The 20246-nt window shown below is 43.3% G+C and overlaps 1 protein-coding gene across 12 annotated transcripts in view; it reads right to left on the bottom strand.

Moving 5' to 3' along the window:
* GRAMD1B (GRAM domain containing 1B) overlaps positions 1-20246 on the bottom strand; it is a 245247-nt gene that overhangs the window by 61886 nt on the left and 163115 nt on the right. The window contains exon 1 of one of the 12 annotated variants that reach the window (XM_079104501.1): positions 18891-19011. The exons of the other annotated variants lie outside the window; for them this stretch is intronic. The gene's annotated coding sequence lies outside the window, so the exon portion shown is untranslated. Of the gene's footprint in view, positions 1-18890; positions 19012-20246 lie in introns of those variants that run through there. 12 annotated transcript variants of the gene reach the window in all.

Here is a 20246-nt window from a genome sequence, read left to right as displayed (position 1 = left end):
CAAAAACTATGGCCCTCCTTGCTTTAAGGAAAATGATTCTACTTCCTTAAACCTATTCTCAAGCCAAGAATGGGGGAACATGCCTGTAATCCCAGCTACTCCAGAGGCTGAGGCAGGAGGATCACGAGTTCAAGGCCAGGCTGGGTAATTTAGTGAGACTCTGTCTCACAATAAAATAAAAAGGCCTGGGGATATAATTCATTGGTATTTAGCACATTGTGCCGGGTGTTAAAGGGAAACGGCAGGAGGAGGTGGGGGAAGGAAAGTGGACTGGACTGAGATAGACATTATTACCCCACGTTCATGTATGATCACATGAATGGTGTGAATCTACATTGTGTACAACCACAGAAACGGAAAGTTGTACCCCATTTGTGTACAATGAATCAAAATGCAGTCTGTAAAAATAAAAAAATAATTTAATCCCCACCCAGTATCAAAATAATTAAAAAAAAAAAAAGTTTTACACCTATTCTCAGAAGTTAAAACTTTTTCTCCTACAGTATCTCCACCCAATCCTTATTTAGATTGAACTCTTATACTTCAAATGGCAGAGAAGTCATTAATTGATATGTAAATCATTTCACCATTGGACAATTCTGATAGTTTTTATTTTAAGCTGTTTCCTGTAGCTTCCTCACAAAGGTCCTGTCTTGCCCCATTGGAGCTATAAAACAAAACTAATTTCTCTTCAACGTGGTCTTTTCACATAGCTTTTGTGCTTCTTTAACCTGCTGGTCCCTCACATAACACAGGAGCCCCCCTGCACTGACTGGGTTCCCACTCTTCTGAATGGACGACAGTTTATCTCAGTCCCCCTTCAATTGGGGTGTCCAGACCTGGCAGAAATACTGCAGAGACGTGATCTACCTAGCTCAGAACAGAGCAGAGCCATCACCCCAAGCACTTAAGAAATTAGCCTAAACCTATTTTTGTAGTCATCTTCTGAAATCAGGGGAATCTAGAATGAGTCACTATTCTCCTATGAGTGTCTGGGAACTGTGCTGGCACCTTATATTACAGGCTAAGGAAAGTTGTCTACACAGGTGACACATGCATATACATCCCAACAAGAAGCACACACATTCATCACTTCTCCCAACCAGACAAACCTGACTTCTGGTGGGATGAAGAAATCCCCCAGCCCTTATCCTAACTCAGGCCATACTACAATCCTGAATAATTGATAGGATTGATTTGCAAAATCACAGCTCTTAGCGTTTCTCTTACCTGGACACAAAATGATGTTTACATTTTGAAACATTTGAAGGTAATCAAGAGTAACATTATGTTACATGTGAAAGTTACATGAGAGTCACATTTCAGAGCCCATAAATAAAGCTTATTATGAACACAGCCATGATCATTTGTTCAAAGTCAACTAACTGTTCATAGTCACTTCTGCTGTACAAAGAGGGTTTGAGTAGATGTGACAGAGACAGAAACCTACAATGCTTACAGAAGATTTTCCCGCCCTGGTCTAACAATACATGAACTCGTACAGGTCTTTTCTGCAAGCTGATTTAACCTCTGTCCCCCAGAAAGGAACCTGTGCGTGGTAATGCTACCCACATAACACCCACTGGGGGAAGGAGCTGCAGGCTTTCCCCTTTCCGCAGAGAAAATTTGTAGGGCCAGGAAGGAGCGAAAGCCCCCTGCCAGGTAATATAACAAAAGTTCCCATTTCTTCATTCTTTCCCTAGTTGATGGTTTCAAAGTTGCTTAAGTGCCTAAAAACTTAACCAATACTAGCTGAGTCCCCACTCAGCACCTGCTCCCACGGTTCACAGGATGCTGCTTTCTAGTCTGGCCTTCATGTCCTCCACCTCCTGCCAGTGCACCTCTACAAAACATCCCTTTCCTTGACCTTTCCCCAAGGTCAGCTTTTTTCATCTTGGTCCTACACAACAGCAACCTGTGGAGTGCTGTCCAAGGCAGAGTCCACCATCCAAGGTCAGCTGTAACAGAGAGGCCAGGCTAGGTGGGAGGCAGAGGACTGAGGGCTTGTCCAGAGAACACGGTTCACCAGCAAATGTCAGAGAAAAGGCAAAGATCGCTTCCCCCAGCCCTGGCTGAGCTCTTGGCTGAGGCCCCAGGGAGACAGGCAGCTCCAAGTCCTCCCCCACCCCTACACTTCCCTAAATCAAGCAAATAACTAACAAGGAGGTGTGGGGGAGTAAGGCCAGCCACTGGGTGTCTATTTTCTCAAAACACATGGCAAATCTCAGAGCCAAGTGCCAGCTAAGCCAAGGAAGAAACAAATCCCTTTACTTTCCCAAGTCAGGAGCTATCCACTTCCCCTCTCATTCTCTCCTTTGGCTGACCAGACCCATGTGTCCCACAGCCCCCTCACTGTGGGACAAGGAGTATCTGTCCCTATCTTTCTGACCACTATCCCGATTACCTCCTACCCTGTCACCTCTGGACACCATGGAGGAAGTCAGTGGGTGGGAAACAGGAGCACATGGCCTGCCTGCCTCCCCCAGAAGCTCCAGGCCACCTCTGACGCACCACCAATTCAATCCCCTGCTCTCCTTTCTTCAAGTCACAGGGCCCCAATCAAGTCTCCTGACCAAGGGGACCCCATGGGTCCCAACCCAGCTCCACCCTGCGGCCCACCCCAGGGCCACCTCTCAGTGTTTTATAGCTCAGTTCAAGCAGTGCTTCTGGAGAAGAAGGGGAGGAAGGAGAAGAGAAAAGGCTGGGGAGGAAAAGAATGTGGCATCCCTGCAGCATGATGTCACATGCTGGCTGCTTTCGGATCCCCCAACAGAGAACAGAAGCAAACAACATGGACTCCAGATTTACTGTGCCTCTAAAGGTTTGTGCTCTTGGCAGCCCAGAGCAGCCTGCGCTAGCTGGAAAATAAAAGCACACAACCAGACAGACAGGTTCACAGCTACAGCCGCTGGGGGTGGGGTGGGGGGGGTACAACCTGACCCCAGGACATAGCCCACCTCCTTCCCAAAAATCCCACGAGGAAACAAAGATAGACTGACATACACACACACAAGCGTGAGCACGAGTTAGCACTAACCTGGAAGCCATTAGGAACGGTAGCAGAGTGCAGTGCAGAGAGGAACTCATTCATTCATGCATTGGGCAGTGGGGGGCGGGGGCGGGGAGCAGGGGCCCTGAGGAGTTCGGAGGACACTCACCCCCAAGCCCATCCCAAAGCCCTGTTGCTAACGGGGGAGGGGACAGGGTAGGGCTCTCATAAGCTGGGGAAGCTCCCTGGCTCTGCTGTTTCGCACCGCTCTGGAATTTTAAGCATGGGCCCCCCTTGATTTCCTTTCCCCCCACCTCTCTCTTTGGCTGTTATTTGGTGTGGTCGTGCAGCCGTACAGAAGTCCCTCTCCCGGCTCGCCCTCGCTCCCTTTCTCTCTTTCTCCCTCGGACTCCCTCACAGACAGCTGTTCTGAGCTCAGGCACGCACGCGCACAGGCGCACAGACACACTCAGACACGCACCCTCTTGCGCGCAGACACACACACGCACACGCACAGACACACACGCCGCCGCCTGCCGGTTTACATAATGCAACTCTTTGGTGCAGTCGCCTAGCCGGCTCTCAATTATTCATGCTCGCTTGGAGGAGGACGAGCTGCTGGGGTTGCTGGGTGTTATTTCCTCTGCATCTCCAAATCAAAACAGGAGATGATGCTCCTGGGAGGCTCTGCTCCCTTTGCTGTCACCAATTATTTTCCAGATGTTACCTATTAGGTCAACCTGTGTCAAGGAGGTGACAGTAAATAAAAACACAGGCACTGGCTCTAAAATAGAGGCTTGCATCCTTCAAGGATGACAGCTGCTCTCCCTGCCAGAGCCCTGAGAATAGGGGAAAGAGGAGGCAGCACTGGAGACTATAATCTGCAATAGAAAATGGCTGAGGGCCTCTTCAGGATAGACCCTCCTGGACTTCTGGGCCAACAGACTATGATGCTCCCTTCTGAGCAGGTCAGACTCTTGCCAAGGAGAAGAATGACACTCATGTTAAGCATTTGCCTCCATGACAAAGCAGGGTTATCTGAGTTTTTAAATTCTAAGCTGCGCCTCTTAAAACTGCATTTTTCTCCACCCATTCACCGAAATGCAGGATTGGTACTCCGACACACAGCCCCAGGTATTCTATTCAACAAGGATATTAATGAATATCTTAAAAGTCATTCATGGCTTACAAAGCACTTGTGTTCACACCAAGTCATTGAATTCCCATTAGAATTATCAGGGAACTAATGGATGCCTGAATCCTGGAAAAAGGCAATAGAGAGGCTGAGCCGGGAATCCAAATCCCCTGACTCCAACCCCAAGGGAGTGAACTACCTGTATTAGTTTTCTGTTGCTATGACAAAATTCCTGACATAATCAACTTAACAAAAAGATATATTTTCGCTCACAGTTTTAGAGGTTTCAGTCCATAGTTGCTTGATCTTCTGCTTTGGGGCATGTGGTGAGGCAGAACATCATGGTGGAAGTGTGTTGATTGAGGAAACCTATTCATCGCACAGCAACCAGGAAGCAGGGTGAGGGAGGGGCAGGGTCCCCAATATCCCCTAAAGTGCACACCTCCAATGACCTAACTTCCTCCTACTAGGTCCTTCCTCCTAAAGGTTCCGTCACCTCCCAATAGCATCACAAGTTGGTGACCAACTCTTAATACATTGGGAGTCACTCAGATCTAAACTATAGCACCACCCAAAGCCCCAAGTGTGCTTGTGAGTATTTGGAGAAAAACGGGCATTTGTTAAAGGGAGAAGGAAAGGAAGTTCAAATCTAGACCAAAACCAACAACAAGAAAATCACTTGAGAATCTTGTCAATTCATAGATCCTGATACAGCAGGTCTAAGGGAATGTCCAAGAATCACCTGAGGAGCCCCTCAGCTGATAGCCATGTTGTCATTCCATGAACCACACAAAGTAGCAAAGGGTGAACTTGTGCAATCTCCCTCTTTGGATCTTCCTAAAGAATGTGTTTTATCCATCTATAGCTCCACAAGAAAAGATGCTCAAGGTGGATAACAACTATTACTCACTGGTGTTACCTGTGTCCCACTCATCAACCTTATGCTGAGAGGAAAAACTTCTCAGGCATCGGTTGGCAAAATTTCAATTCTGGAAGTGTCAAGCCCTGGAGGCTCATCATGATAGTCTTTTCAAGTTGGTTTCTTCCAACATCCTATTGTTAGAACAGCAGCTTCATGGGATCTTGGAGGTGGATGAGTTTGGGCTGTTACCTAGAAGAATCTCAGTTCCAAAGAAATACATATTGGCAATGTCAAAGGACACAGGTAATCCCAGTTCTGTCCATTCTTCCTTGTCTGTTTCAAGTCTCACCTCTTCTAAAATACCTTCCTAGCTTTCAAAAGACTCCTACCTGCTTTTTTCTTCATAAAATGATCTTGTCCCTGGATTACACCTGAATCCAAAGCTAAGTTTTGCTGTTTTCTGCATTTGTAACCCTCAGTAGGTCATTTCCCAACCCCCACCTCAGATTCAGTTTTACCTGAAAATAAGTATCAGATAGTAAGTAAGTATCTCCTCCTTTGTACTGTTGAATAGATAAAGAATAAAACAAAGGCAGATGAAAGCACCCCCCTAAAATGCTGAGTACATCCCCAGTCTTATAAACTAGACTACACAGTTAAGAACTTAATTGAAAATTCTGTCATTCTTTCTGTTGGTTTTACTGCCTTGTTAAGATTGTAGCCTACTACTTCCCAACACATAGAAGTACTAGGTATAGCCCAGGTGATTAGTCAGTACCCCTGCTTCGTGCTCCATTAAGATGGTAAACAGAAGACTTGGTCAAATGCTCAGAATCCTCAACCTAGCTCCCTAGACTCATGCACTAAGGGTGCTAACAGGTCAGGGTCTGTCTTTCTTACTTCTACGAAACACAAACTCACTTTTATCCTATGTTGTCCCATATTGTCAGTATCTACATGGTTTAGATTAATAACAATAGGTAAAAATTGCCAGCTCAGGGACAGACAAAAATCTGACTTCAAATATTGGTTCTATCAATGACTGATACTATGATCTTTGCAAAATGAATCACACTAAGCTTCACATTTCTTGACCTCTAAAGTAGTCACAAAAGCAACAGCATCACGTTGTGTGAGGATTAAATGAGGTTGATACTGTAGAACCCACTTTTCATTTTTTCTATCTGTGAAGTAAAGCTGTTATTATCTGTGTTGGTCAATAGCAATAACCATTGTTTAAAAACACAAAGTACAGTTATCTTCTAGTGCTGAAGGAGGTATTCAGAAGTCTTTGTCTGGAACTAAGAAAAATCTCAGTTCCTTAAAATGTAAGCAGTACACATGTGCTATCTGCTCAGTCACCAAAATGTTTTTCACTCCTTATTAGGTCCAAGGTTTAGCATCTGGGTAGCCATTTTAAATTCTTACCATAAGTTGCTTCCCTGCCCTAGAGGGATACTTACAGAGAAAACAAGGGTTAAAAGGTAACCTCCCCTTCCCACCTCTCACTAACCACCCCAGGGAACATGCCCTTACTTGTTCTATCAGGCCATCCCAAGTTCTTAGGCAAGCAGCTCATACCAGCTCATGCGACCTTTAGCAAGACCTTTAGCAAGCCATCCAAACCCTGCCATAATACCCCAGAGAAAAGTTTTTCCTGCCTCTCTCACTTTTCCCGAGGGATGGCCTTTGTCAGACCCTGACTGGCAAATAAAACTTTCTACGTGTGGATCTCCTCACCTGGTTCCTGCTTGCTTGTCCGCATTGCATTTTCCTTTCAATCATTCCCCTCAAATCAGGCCTCATTAAATAAGAAAGCTGCAGACCAGACAAACCAGAGACTCTTGTCCACTGTTATAAAATGTAAGCCTTTCTTTCATGATTAGTCCTGTGTATACATACAGTCCTATAGTACTGAGCTGTAATAAAACCAAAATTATCCTGATCATAACCAAGAGTGCTTTTTATGTGCAAGGCAATTTGCTAAGCTCCTGGTAAGAATGATTTCATTGAATTCTACCAATTGTAACACTGGTCCACTTCACATTTTGAATATAGCTCTGAGGCTTATTTTTTAAAGGGACACTTTTTCCTTTTCCTCTTCTCCCTCTCCCCCTCCCTAACCTGGGGACAGGGAATGAGATTATCTGTGCTCCACCAGAAGGTGACACCTGCCAGGGGATCTAGGAGGTGAATATCTCCCAAATTAACAAGTGAATGTTAACACACCATCAATTCACCTGGGACCCCCTGTCAGGGCACACTTGGAATGTAGCCTTTGAAGAGGTCCTTTAAAATCCCCCTGTTCCTCCTGATGGACAAAATCACAGCCTGTGGGACAGGAGTCCCCTGTGTTTCTCTTTTGCTGGCAAAGCAATAAAACTTTTTTCCCCCATTTTTCTCTAAACCATGTCCTCATTTATTGAATGAGCATCTAGCATGGGGTCAAGGACTGAGCTTTTTGGCAACACAATTACTTAAGAGATGCATATACATCATCCCCATTTTTCAGATGATGGAACTAAGAGAGAGAAGGAACAATAACTTTCCTGGGGTATGTGGTTATTAAACAGCAGAGTGTGTATCCCCAGTTCCACTTTTACCTGGACATTATCAGGAAAAGAAGATGCTGCTGACCTGTCATTAGGAAACCATGGGCCTTTCCGTGTAGTGTCTAGCCATCTGCACCGAGTCCCCCCTCCCTCCTCCCCAGGCCTTCTTACAAGAACAGCACACCATGAGGTGGTCAGTTGAGGATAATGGCAAAGCTAACAGGATGAAACAAATGGACGCCCCCAGATTCAGTCTCAGGATTTAATAGCTAAGCTATTTGGTGCCTGAATTCCTGAACTACCCTTTTTTTAAATACATGAATTTAGGAAACTGAGGTAAAAGTAGGTATCTTTTATGGAATTAAGCCTTTCCTGGAGAAAGGAAGAACTGACGATAGCTTCCATTTTCAAAAGAAAAAGAGATTTCTGAGAATCCTGAGCAGTGTGAAAAGCACTTCCCAGAGAGCACCCTGGAGGAATCAGGGATAAGGAGGAAGCTAATGTACATGGGCAAATCCCACTGAACTGAATGGTCCCATCCATTCCAGCACCACTCGATCATATTACTCAGAACCTTCATCACGCCAAGTACTTCATATTGGTTGTTGACAAGAATGGGAGACATTGATGGCAAAGTCCTGCTATACCTTTGAAATCTCTGCATCATGGCGAAGACTTTTCAGAGAGGAAGTACTCCAAACATTTTAATTGAACCTGATTTTGTAAAATTTTGGAAAATAATAGTCAAAAACCAATCAGGTTATCTTATTACTATCAACCAAATCACCAGCACTTTTGTAAAGGATAGAGATGGAAGGGATTCCCAAAGTGTGTGGGATATGTTGAGAAGCGGGGGGGATCAGAGATCTAACATTTACAGAGAATCTTCCATGTACTAGGCATGAGGACAATCTTTAATAAAATTTTCATTTCATCCAACTAGTAAGGAAACTGAGAATCAGAAGCCTTTTCTTACCCCAAAATCACAGAATTATTTCTAAAACCCGTGTTTTTCACCACAAGTTGCCACTTCCACAAACACTTAAGTCAAAGAAGATATAACCTGTTGTGTTACGTTCCCTTCTCAAAACAATCCTTCAAGGTCAGTTCCATTGCTCCCACTTAGCTCAGTTAGGAATATATTGCCCCCTCAGTTCCAAATTCACCCTTCTTTGCCCTATCTTGTGACACTGGAGCCGTACCCCGAAACATTTCTCCTTCAACAGCTGGTACCATGTAAGTTTTGTCAGTAGAGGGCACTGGCACCCCAAGGACCGGCAGGTTCCCAAGTCACGCACCCCAGCCTGCAGCAGCTCCAGAACCTTCCACACACTGAGCCAACAGCTCGACCTCTCTGAATCTCTACCTTGGGTTTGGGGACAGATGTGCTCCTTTACTGAGTTCTCTACCTCAATCCTAAAGGGAGTGGCTGCCCCCTCTACACACCTACATATGTAATTCCTGAATCCTTCAGAGTTTTCTTTGTGCTTTTTACTTGTTCATGATTCTTAGTATTAAATTTTCCCTGTTTCATCGTTGTGTGGTTTCCTTCTGTTGACTGGACCTCCACTGATAAACTATACAGATGAGCAAAGAGAAATTCAGATGTCAGACCTGATCCATTCCCTCAAGTGATTCAGTAGTAAAATGGCTAAAAGTATTTAGAGCACACTAGTAGGTCAAGCACTTCACGTTTTCCTTTGCCTAGTACTCAAATCAACTGGACATTACTAATGAGGAAACTGAGGCAGCTCAGGGACTAAATGAATCCCCCAGATCACTCAAATAGCAAATGGAGAAAGTGATAGTTTTCTCCTAGCATCAACTCAAGCTCATTCTCAGTTGTCCATCAAGCAGTCAGAGAGAAAGTGGGGCAAGGATGCAGAGGTAGGACATTCTCCTGTGAACAGTGAGGAAGAGAAAGAAAGCTGAACTTTACACAGAGAGGTCCACATATGTCCAGCAAAAAAAAAAAATTTTTTTCTTTTAATGAGAGGAAGTCATTAAAGTCTTTTAAGCAATCCTTGCAAGTTTAAGAGTTGGTGTTCTGGCTACTTGGCACTCTGGAAATCCTACTAAATGACTATTACCAGAATTAATATTCAGGATGTTGTCCATGTTTTATGAACCATTCATGCAAGAGAATTAAAGTCGCACAGGTTTCTACTCTGCCCTCCCTGAGAGCAACACAGACTCTAATCCATGGGGCTGAATCAGGGGTGTCAGAAGGAGTACACCCATGGCCTTTGACCTAGTGTAACCCAAGACCTCTCATTAATACTGCATCTCTCACATGAGGAGCACTGATGTCTACATAATTAAAACCCAAAGCAAGAAATGGCTAGAAGAACAGAGAGAGAAGAGGCTGAAGATGAAAACAGCTCTGTTACAATGTTCACTCTACCAAACACCAACATTGATGCTAAATCAGGTGCCCACCCTTTAGGTCAAACATCATTGTGTGTACAGGGTTACGCAGGTATAAATGCTGGCCCTAGGGTCAAATGCAGCCAAACAGAATTTTAAAAGTAGGGGGGTGGGGGAAGTAGCCTTAGCCCATTGGGGACAGAACTTGCTAGAGTTAGGTCTCCTACACATCAGTTAAATCCCACTTAACTATGCATGCCAATATTCTTCCCCAATATTCTTATAATCCTGTCCAAATTGAATAACTGGCACTGGACATCACCTTTCCTTTTCTAAATGTTCCCAAACACCAATTCTAGATTTTTAGCTAGGTTCAACTACAAACTCACTGAATGATATATACAAGTGGTTCCCAAATTTTGCTATACTTTGGTATCATCTGGGAGTTTTGACCTACCCAATACTCAGATCATATCAATTAAATCAGACTGATTGAAGATGGGAGCCAGGTATCAATATTTTTTATGCATCCATAAGGAATAGAAAAGTGAAGCAAAGTTTAAGAATCATTGGTCTATACAACTTTAACCTAATTTGATAGTAATATAGTACAGAATTACTTTAGAAAGTATAATCCAGTGATCTATACTTAGAAGTTATTGTTAAAATCCAAGACACCTTTCTTCTCTTTTAACAATTTCCCATAGAATAAGAACTAATGCTCATTGAGAATGTAATGTGCCAGACTCCTTTCTAGGGAGTTTATGAAGGGCACATTGGGTTATGTCTCAATTTTATTATTCCCATTTCACAGAAAAGAAAGTTAAGTCAACGAAATTATGAGCAGATCTGTGAATTTATTTAAGTACGCCAAGATGTCACTCAACAGGTACAAAAGAATGAAATTTAAAATGCTCAGATCTAGCTGGGTCTAGTGGCACATGCCTGTAATTTCAGCAACTCAGTAAAAATAAATAAACAAACAAACAAACAAACAAAAGGCTGCAGATGTAGCTCAGGTGTAAAGTACCCCTGGTTTCAATTCCCCATGGCAAAAATAAAAATAAAATAAAATGGTCAAATCCTCTCATGTTATCTTTCCCCTGATCTTTGGATTTTAATTCAGTCCAACTTCATTTGTTCTATTCTTTTGGTTTTGAAAATTGCTGTCTTTTAAAAAGATAACCTCCTGTGGCTGAGTTTGGTGATGTTCCACAAAGCATTGAAGAGAGAGTGAAAATCCCTTTCTCTTAGATCTCCAGAATTATATTGGTTGCTCAATGGCACAAGGAAGAATCTATATGCAATGACAGCACCAAAAATGTTCTTCCTCAGACAGAAAGTACAGTGTGATCTGAAGACTAGGCCTCACATGTGGAAAGGACTGGACAAGGAACTGGGGTTAATTACTAGGGGAAAAAATGGAATTAACAGTGTAGATAATCTGCAATCAAGATTCCAAGGGAAGTGGACAATACAACATGTATATATGGTGCCAAAGAATTGCAGAGAGTGCAAAATTTTAAAAAGTCAGAAGGATGACAGATGGGATTGGCAGTTCAAAGACAGGATCCAGAGTTTCAATTAATGGGGAATATATTAAAGCAACTTGTTCTCTTTCGGCAATTATAATTGTCCAAGTAGGAAAGCCATGAACCAAGAACTTGATAGGAGGGTGGCTATAAATAGGGCTGGAGTTCTTGAAAACATGGGTAGGAATTTAACCCATTTGAATGATGCAAATGAAAGTCATTGAACTTGACCACAATCTTAGGACTAACATAAAAGTAAATTAAATAATAATAAGAACAAGTTAGTTCAATGTTTTTCCCACCAACCACAGGGTCACCAAGTTCTGGACATGGTCCAATGTGTGGCTCTGCCTTGGCTCAATCCCCTGCCAAAGGGAGATAACTACTGCTCTATAGAAAATAGAAGGCAATGGACAATGTCCTAGATCCTAGATCAATATTACAGTGCGTGGTCACCTTAGCATTCTCCTGCTTTCCTAAATAAGCACTCATTTCCCAGCTACCTGAAATGCTAGCTGCTGAGGAGTCACAAGTGAGCTCCCTTTCGGGAACTTCCCTGACTAAAGACAAGAGCCTCATCAAAAAATATGCCCTGAATAGAAGAGGAGGGAACCCTCCCAAACTCATTCTATGAAGCCAATATTACCCTGATACCTAAACCAGACAGAGACACATCGAGGAAAGAAAATTTCAGACCAATATCCTTAATGAACATCGATGCAAAAATTCTCAACAAAATTTTAGCAAATCGCATACAAAAACATACTAAAAAGATAGTGCACCAAGATCAAGTGGGTTTCATCCCAGGGATGCAAGGTTGGTTCAACATCTGGAAATCAATAAATGTAATTCACCATATCAATACACTTAAAGTCAAGAATCACATGATTATTTCAATAGATGCAGAAAAAGCCTTTGATAAAATACAGCACCCCTTCATGCTCAAAACACTAGAAAAAATAGGGATAGTGGGAACATTTCTTAACATTGTAAAGGCCATCTATGCTAAACCCATGGCTAATATCATTCTAAATGGTGAAAAACTGAAAGCATTACCCCTAAAAACTGGAACAAGGCAGGGATGCCCTCTTTCACCACTTCTATTCAACGTCGTTCTTGAGACTTTAGCCAGAGCAATTAGACAAACCAAAGAAATTAAAGGGATACGAATAGGAAAAGAAGAACTCAAACTATCCCTATTTGCTGATGATATGATTATATACTTAGAGGAACCAGGAAATTCCACCAGAAAACTTTTAGAACTCATAAGTGAATTCAGTAAAGTAGTGGGATATAAGATCAATGCACATAAATCTAATGCATTTTTATACATAAGTGATGAATCTTTGGAAAGAATAATTAGGAAAACTATCCCATTCACAATAGCCTCGAAAAAAATAAAATACTTGGGAATCAATCTCACAAAAGAGGTGAAAGACCTCTACAATGAGAACTACAGAACACTAAAGAAAGAAATTAAAGAACACCTTAGAAGATGGAAAGATCTTCCATGTTCTTGGATAGGAAAAATTAATATTGTCAAAATGGCCATGCTACCAAAAGTGCTACACAGATTCAATGCAATTCCAATTAAAATCCCAATGACGCCGTACCTTACAGAAATAGAGCAAGCGATTATGAAATTCATCTGGAAGAATAAGAAACCCAGAATAGCTAAAGCAATCCTTAGCAGAAAGAGTGAAGCAGAGGGTTATCACAATACCAGATCTTCAACTCTACTACAAAGCAATAGTAACAAAAACGGCATGGTATTGGTACCAAAATAGAAAGGTAGATCAATGGTACAGAATAGAGGACACGGACACAAACCCAAATAAATACAATTTTCTCATACTAGACAAAGGGGCCAAAAATATGCAATGGAGAAAAGATAGCCTCTTCAACAAATGGTGCTGGGAGAATTGGAAATCCATATGCAACAGAATGAAACTAAACCCATATCTCTCACCATGCACGAAATTAAACTCAAAATGGATTAAGGACCTCGGAATCAGACCAGAGACCCTGCAGATTATAGAAGAAAAAGTAGGTCCAGATCTTCAACATGTCGGCTTAGGACCAGACTTCCTCAACAGGACTCCCATAGCACAAGAAATAAAAGCAAGAATCAATAACTGGGATAGAGTCAAACGAAAAAGCTTTCTCTTAGCAAAGAAAACTATCAGCAATGCGAAGAAAGAGCCTACAGAGTGGGAGAATATCTTTGCCACTCATACTTCAGATAGAGCACTAATCTCCAGAATCTATAAAGAACTCAAAAAACTCTACACCAAGAATGCAAATAATCCAATCGACAAATGGGCTAAGGAAATGAATAGACACTTCACAGAAGAAGATCTACAAGCAATCAACAAACATATGGAAAAATGTTCAACATCTCTAGTAATAAGAGAAATGCAAATCAAAACCACCCTAAGATTCCATCTCACCCCAATTAGAATGGCGATTATCAAGAATACAAGCAACAACAGGTGTTGGAGAGGATGTGGGGAAAAAGGCACACTCATACATTGCTGGTGGGGCTGCAAATTAGTGCAGCCACTCTGGAAAGCAGTGTGGAGATTCCTTAGAAAACTTGGAATGGAACCACCATTTGAGCCAGCTATCCCACTCCTTGGCCTATACCCAAAGGACTAAAAATCAGCATACTACAGAGATAGTCACATCAATGTTCATAGCTGCTCAATTCACAATAGCCAGATTGTGGAACCAACCTAGATGTCCTTCAATTGATGAATGGATAAAAAAACTGTGGTATATATATACACAATGGAATATTACTCAGCCATAAAGAATGAAAAAATTATGGCATTTACAGGCAAATGGATGAAATTGGAGAGTATCATGCTAAGTGAGATAAGCCAATCTCAAAAAACCAAAGAATGAATGATATCGCTAATAAGTGGATGATGACACATAATGGGGGGTGGGAAGGGTTAGTGTTAGGGTTAGAGTTAGGGTTAGGGAGGGGGACAAAAATGGAGGAAGGAAGGACTGTATAGAGGGAAAAGAGGGGTGGGAGGGGTGGGGGTAAGGGAAAAATAACAGAATGAATCAAATAACATTACCGTATGTAAATTTATGATTACACAAATGGTATGCCTTTACTTCATGTACAAACAGAGAAACAACATGTGTCCCATTTGTTTACAATTAAATATATATATATATATATATGCTCTGTCCTTGAGGACCGACCACATCCAATGACCAGTCCATGACAGAATGCAAAAATCCACCTTTGCCTGAATTTGGAATAACTCTGCAAGGCTGCCCAGGCTCCAGAGTATTCCACAGAATTAACTGATCGCTCTTCAGGTATATCAAAGTTTAACTTCTCTCTGCCCGATCTTGAGTCCTTCACTTCCTTCCAAGCAGGAAGGCCACGTATCTAGGAAATGGCTTTGTTCCCAAGAACATTTCCCAACAAAACCCTGGCAAGAAAATTAGTATATGTCCAACCTGGGACATATACTAATTACCAAGGAATGGTTGTGAACAGAAGAGATAAGCACAATGCTGAAGAAAATGACCAAATGTGAGGTCTAGGGAACTTGGTACCATTTTGGAAATTTTAGATTCCTAGCCCCTTCCAATAGGCTATGGCTTCTGCCCCTCTATCCCCTTGAGGATATTAGAAGGGACTAAGCACCTCTCTAAATCACCTCTTTGCAGAGGTCACAGACCTCCTCTTAATCCTGGATTAAGGTCTTAAAACAGGGAAGCCTGCTTTCTGGGTGCCCCAGTTAAGATGCTGACATGTTGTACTTAGGAAGAGTCCTTGAGTCCCTCCTGCCACTGGCCCGAGTCTTGAGTCATAGACTGTCACCTCCATCTCCCTCCACCCCAAACCCTCTCTTCCTTTGGGGAGTAGCCACCAGCTCTGGCAGTTAACATCATGAGAACACCATGGTTAGTCCCTGCACCACACTGGGAGTTAGTGAGGAAAGGAGGGGACAGACTGTGTGCATGTGTGCACAACACTGTGGAGGTGGAGGGCAGGGGTTATAACGAGTTAGGAAGGAACCTAAGTAGGTGTGATGAACCTGCCCCAGCTGGGGGCCCTTAAGTGTGCCAAAGAGGCTACTGCTGCCTGGTAGCCCACCCCACGTGCACATGTGTCTCAGGAGGCTGGTCAATAAGTTCAACCAGAAGAAAAACCACATGCAAAACAAAAGCACTAGAGCTCATTTTCAAGAATCCTGATCTAGTTCCTCTTTCATCCAGTCCAGATTCCCCAGAGGGCACCTGGAAAAGCTCTTATGCAGACACTGGCCACTCCCACCATTGGTCTTTCCATACCAGGGCACAGAGGTCTGGATGCCTAGAAGTGCTGTCTAGTGCCTAGCTTTCTGCAGATGTGTCTAGGCTGCAATGAGAAGCTGCCTGATTCTGTTATGGTTTACTCCAGTGTAACTCCTACCTATAGGTATCTCTTCCTGGGCCTTCCCTAACAAGTCCCACTGTGGCCATTAATCTCCCCTCACCCCACACCACCTTCTAAGGTAGCATCTGGGCTGCTTGTGTTATTTTCTTAAGACAGGCCTTCTACTGTCTTGGAACACACTATATATTTGTCTCTTAATGAGGATAATTTAAACTAAAAGAGGAGCTACTGACATGCTACCATCCAAAAAAGCATTCACCTTCATGGGGTGTGAACACCTAGATAACTGATGTGTGACCATGGACATACCCTGTGCTTCACTATCCCCAAGTGTAATGAGAAGGGGTTTGGTGTAGACAACCCTCTAAAGTCACTTCCTGCTCTAAAGGCCATGATCAAGCTTTACTTCCCAACTCTGAGAGTGGTAGGAAGCAGCAGAAAAGGTGAGCTCTGTAACCACAGAATGTGAGACAGGAAAGGCAGCAATGCTGACTGAAGCAACTAGGCCCGCAACCCGGCTGTGTGTTGGCGGAGCTCTCTTCTCTTTTCACCTTCTCTCTTCTGATCACATCCCCCTCTCTACTTACCTACCTTCCTCTTCTCTTCCTACCTCTCCAGGGAAGAACGGCTAAAACGTCAACAGGGTGGAGTGTTGAGCAGCCAGGAGGTACTCCATTTCTAAATGCTAGGTCAATTCTCATTAGAGTTTCGGCATGGTCTGACTCTTCCAATCAAAAGCTAATGGGGACTGGAAGAGGACAAGTAGGAACTGAAGAGATCTGATTAAGGAGATAATTAGTCAGGGGGCAAGATGGGGACACTGACTTACCCACAGGCATATGCTCTGACGGTTTCCATTCCAAACCCTTCTTCATCACTGATAATATGACTCTAATCAAAATTGAATTCCCTTCCCCCAGCCCACACACCCATCGTTCACCAACGCACCCAGGAATATTGGAGCCTGCCTCATGAAGGGTAGCTGCAGAACAAGCCCCAGACCCTTGGCAGTACCACTCTTCTACAAATCTGAAAGGAGAAGGAAGAGTCTAATTTCCAGTAGGCAAAGACCACTAAGCTCAGCATGGACTAGGACTCAACATGGCTATCAGAATAACTCATACACTTGGGTCCCAACAACTGACGCAAGAGAAGGAATGTAACAATCCCAGCACAAATCACACTGGTAGGAAAAAGCATACCTAGGAATTATCTCACTCTATGAGGTCTACTGTTCCAAAAAGATAAATAACACAATGTAGGTCTAGAAACCCTGCCTTATGCAGGGTTTAGACTAAAGAAGATGCCTTAAAATAAACAAGGTACAAACATTTGAGATAAGAAGAAGTCAAAGGAGAAAGAATCCGACTTTTTGTTTCTCCAGAGGGAGGCTAACCGATGGCATAATTAGGTTTATAATAATAGGGAATGTTCTTAGAACTTGGGCAGCAAAACAGTGCAGAAGGCAAGGATATAAGGAGTGAGCTCCTGGCCAAGAGAAGCTTGGAGATGTCGTGTGTGGCTGGACACTGCCCTGAACAGATGACACCTAATGAGGTTTCTGAATAGCAGTGAGCACAGAGCCTTCTAATATTCACACCCAAAGACACCAAGCATCTCCACCCCTTCTGTTCTTAGATGCTGCTTCTCCAGATGGAGAATTAAGGTCCTACCTCTATTGTTGGGAGCCACAAATACACCTAGAGACTTCTGAATCTCTAATGTGGAAAGGCCTTTTAACCTCTCAGCCCAATTTCTATTCAAAGTAGTTATCTCCTCTCCAGCTTCCCCCAAAGAGAAGGTGATAGAAACAGGAAAAGCACTAAAATAATGGTGTCTTTTCCATTAGCCTCCAAAGAGTAAATTAATATATTCCTAAACAATGGGCCAACAGATACCATCTCCCTCTTCCAGAGCAGGTGGAATAAAGTGTGTCCCAAGGTCCTGCCCCTACCCAGTGCTGTCATCTCAGAGCAGTCATCAGTCTCCAAATCCCCAGCAAGAACAGAAATGGCCCTGTACAGCTTCCTGGAAGTCTTGTAAAATATGCTCAAGTGGGAGGGAGTGGATGCTGAATAAACTCTGCCCACTGCTAGGTCCCTGCATGCTGACATTTGTAATCAAGATGGCAAATATCCATGAGACATGCTCTGGAGGACTGGCTTGTTTTCATCTAAATAACCTAGCATTTGATTCACCCAGAACCCTGATATCAGAATACATAAAGGGCAGGCTGAGCATGCTTGGAACCAGAAGTGTTCAGATTTCTTTTTTTTTTTTTTTTTTTTTTTTTTGGTTGGGGGGAGGGCATGGAATATTTGCACATACAGATGAGATATTCTTGGGATGTGACCTGAATCTAAACATGAAATTCATTTATGTTTCATGTATGCATTATGCATGTAGCCTGTGTTTTGACTGTAATACATCACCTAGGCCAGGAATTTTCCACTGTTGTTGATGTTCAAAAAAAAGTTTTGGATTTGGGGATATTTCAGATTAAGGAGGCTTAGCCTGTGTCCCCACCGGCATATGCAGCACTAGAATTCTCTATTTGACCGATGGCCTTTTCCCAGCCTTGACAACTTCCCTAACCATGGTGGGGGAGGGATCAGGTGTGATCCTTTCAGGTTCCTGCATCTCTCCCAGTCTCCTGCCACATTAAGCATGTCCATAAGTAGCTAGACAAATGTAACTACTGAGTAACAAATGCAAGAAGAAATTAGAGAGGACAGGAGATAAACTAAGCCTTGGGCTGGATGCCAAACATAGGAAAATGTGGTCCAACAGGATCATTTTCAGAAAAGTAATAGCTGAGCAAAACCAAGAAGTTATAATAAAAATTTGGATGCAGATTGAGAGACAGTGCCCATCCTGGCTGCACAGCACCCAAGAGATTAAAGCTTCCTGAGTACCCTGGGTTACACACACTCCCTGAGAACCTCACAAACATGTCTGCCGGTCCTTCCCTGAGGTCAGAGGACTGAGTAGAGGGTTAAATTTAACTCAGGGGATTGAGCTGGGTGTGGATAGTAATTATAATACCTTGTATTTATGTCTGGCTATTTCTGGCCTGCAGCTTGTTTTCCTCCAATTCCCTTGGAAGAGGTCAGTGAGACTTATAGATGTGGCTTCTGGTCCTTCCCGTGACAGACTTACCAATGCTGTCGGCATCGCCTGGAGAAGGAAATCAAGAAAGGATTTTTTTTTTTCCTCACACTTCAGACCAAGAGATCAGAGCCAGGGAGGTCAAATGGCAGAGCCACCTTCACAGAACAAGTCACACAGACTAAACTGGGGATTGGCTTAGGCTCAACCCAAAGAATTGCTGGTCACATACTAAAAGATGGGAGGTTTCCCAACCTAAGTCAGCTTACCTGGGGGACCCTGAACAATTATTTGTAATGGTAATCTCCAATGTGGAAGATCTGATCTACCATATCTTTTTAGATAAAGTGCGTGATTTTGTGAAGACTTAATATTCTTTTTCAATATGCCAGTTCTGTTGCAAGAGCTTTATAAATATCAACTCCTTTAATAATCCCCATAACAACACTACACCTGGGTATTATTATTATCCCTATTTTATAGATGAGAGGAAAAAAAAAAAAAAAAAGCACAGATTGATGAAGAAACTTACCCAGAATCATAAGATAGTAGCTAGTGGGGCCAGGATTCAACCCAGTTGACCAACTCCAGAGCACCTGTTTCCAATCACTAACAAGAAGCTGCCGTGCTCAAAGTCATGGCCCTGGGCAGGTATTCTGATTCCCTAGGTCCCCACATGATTCTGATAATAGACCAAGTCAGTGGTTCTCAAACTTTGATGTACTTATTGATATTCAGACTCCATGGGCCCAGAAGTTCTGGAACTGGAACCTGGAATCTATAATTTAACAAGCACCTAAGGTGATCAGTGCAAGTGATGATAGCAGGTACCTGGAGAAAAGGCACGAATATCCTACACCTACCTCTCTGACCTGGGACCCTCACTGCAGTGTGCAAAAGACTATTCTTTCCAGGAGGTTGGAGTCACTGCCCTGGGGGAGAGGGGCCAGTGGCCACACGAGGGCCGTTCTGCTCTTTAGCCTAGTGACAAGGCTGCTTTCAGATGGTGGAGGAGTAGGGGAGGGTGCATGACCCAAGACAGCTCACCGTCCCTCAACACTTGACATGCTGCACATCAGAAGGAGACATGGGGTTGGAAATGGGAAAAGAAAAAGAGACTGGGCGGTCTGGGCCCCTGTCTCTCAGTGCCAGAACAATGGCCTCTTCAAATCCCTGGCATCTGAACTGGCAGTCAGCCACCAGGAAAGAAAAGAGCTTGCTGTCCCTTTAAGGACGCCCTCTCTCCAAAAGGTCAGAGATGCCAGCTCAGCCTGCCCTGCGGCTGCCTTTTTG

This window comes from Sciurus vulgaris, assembly GCF_902686455.1.
Source record: "Sciurus vulgaris genome assembly, chromosome: 11".
NCBI lineage: Eukaryota > Metazoa > Chordata > Mammalia > Rodentia > Sciuridae > Sciurus > Sciurus vulgaris.
This window is presented reverse-complemented; position numbering and strand designations above follow the sequence as displayed.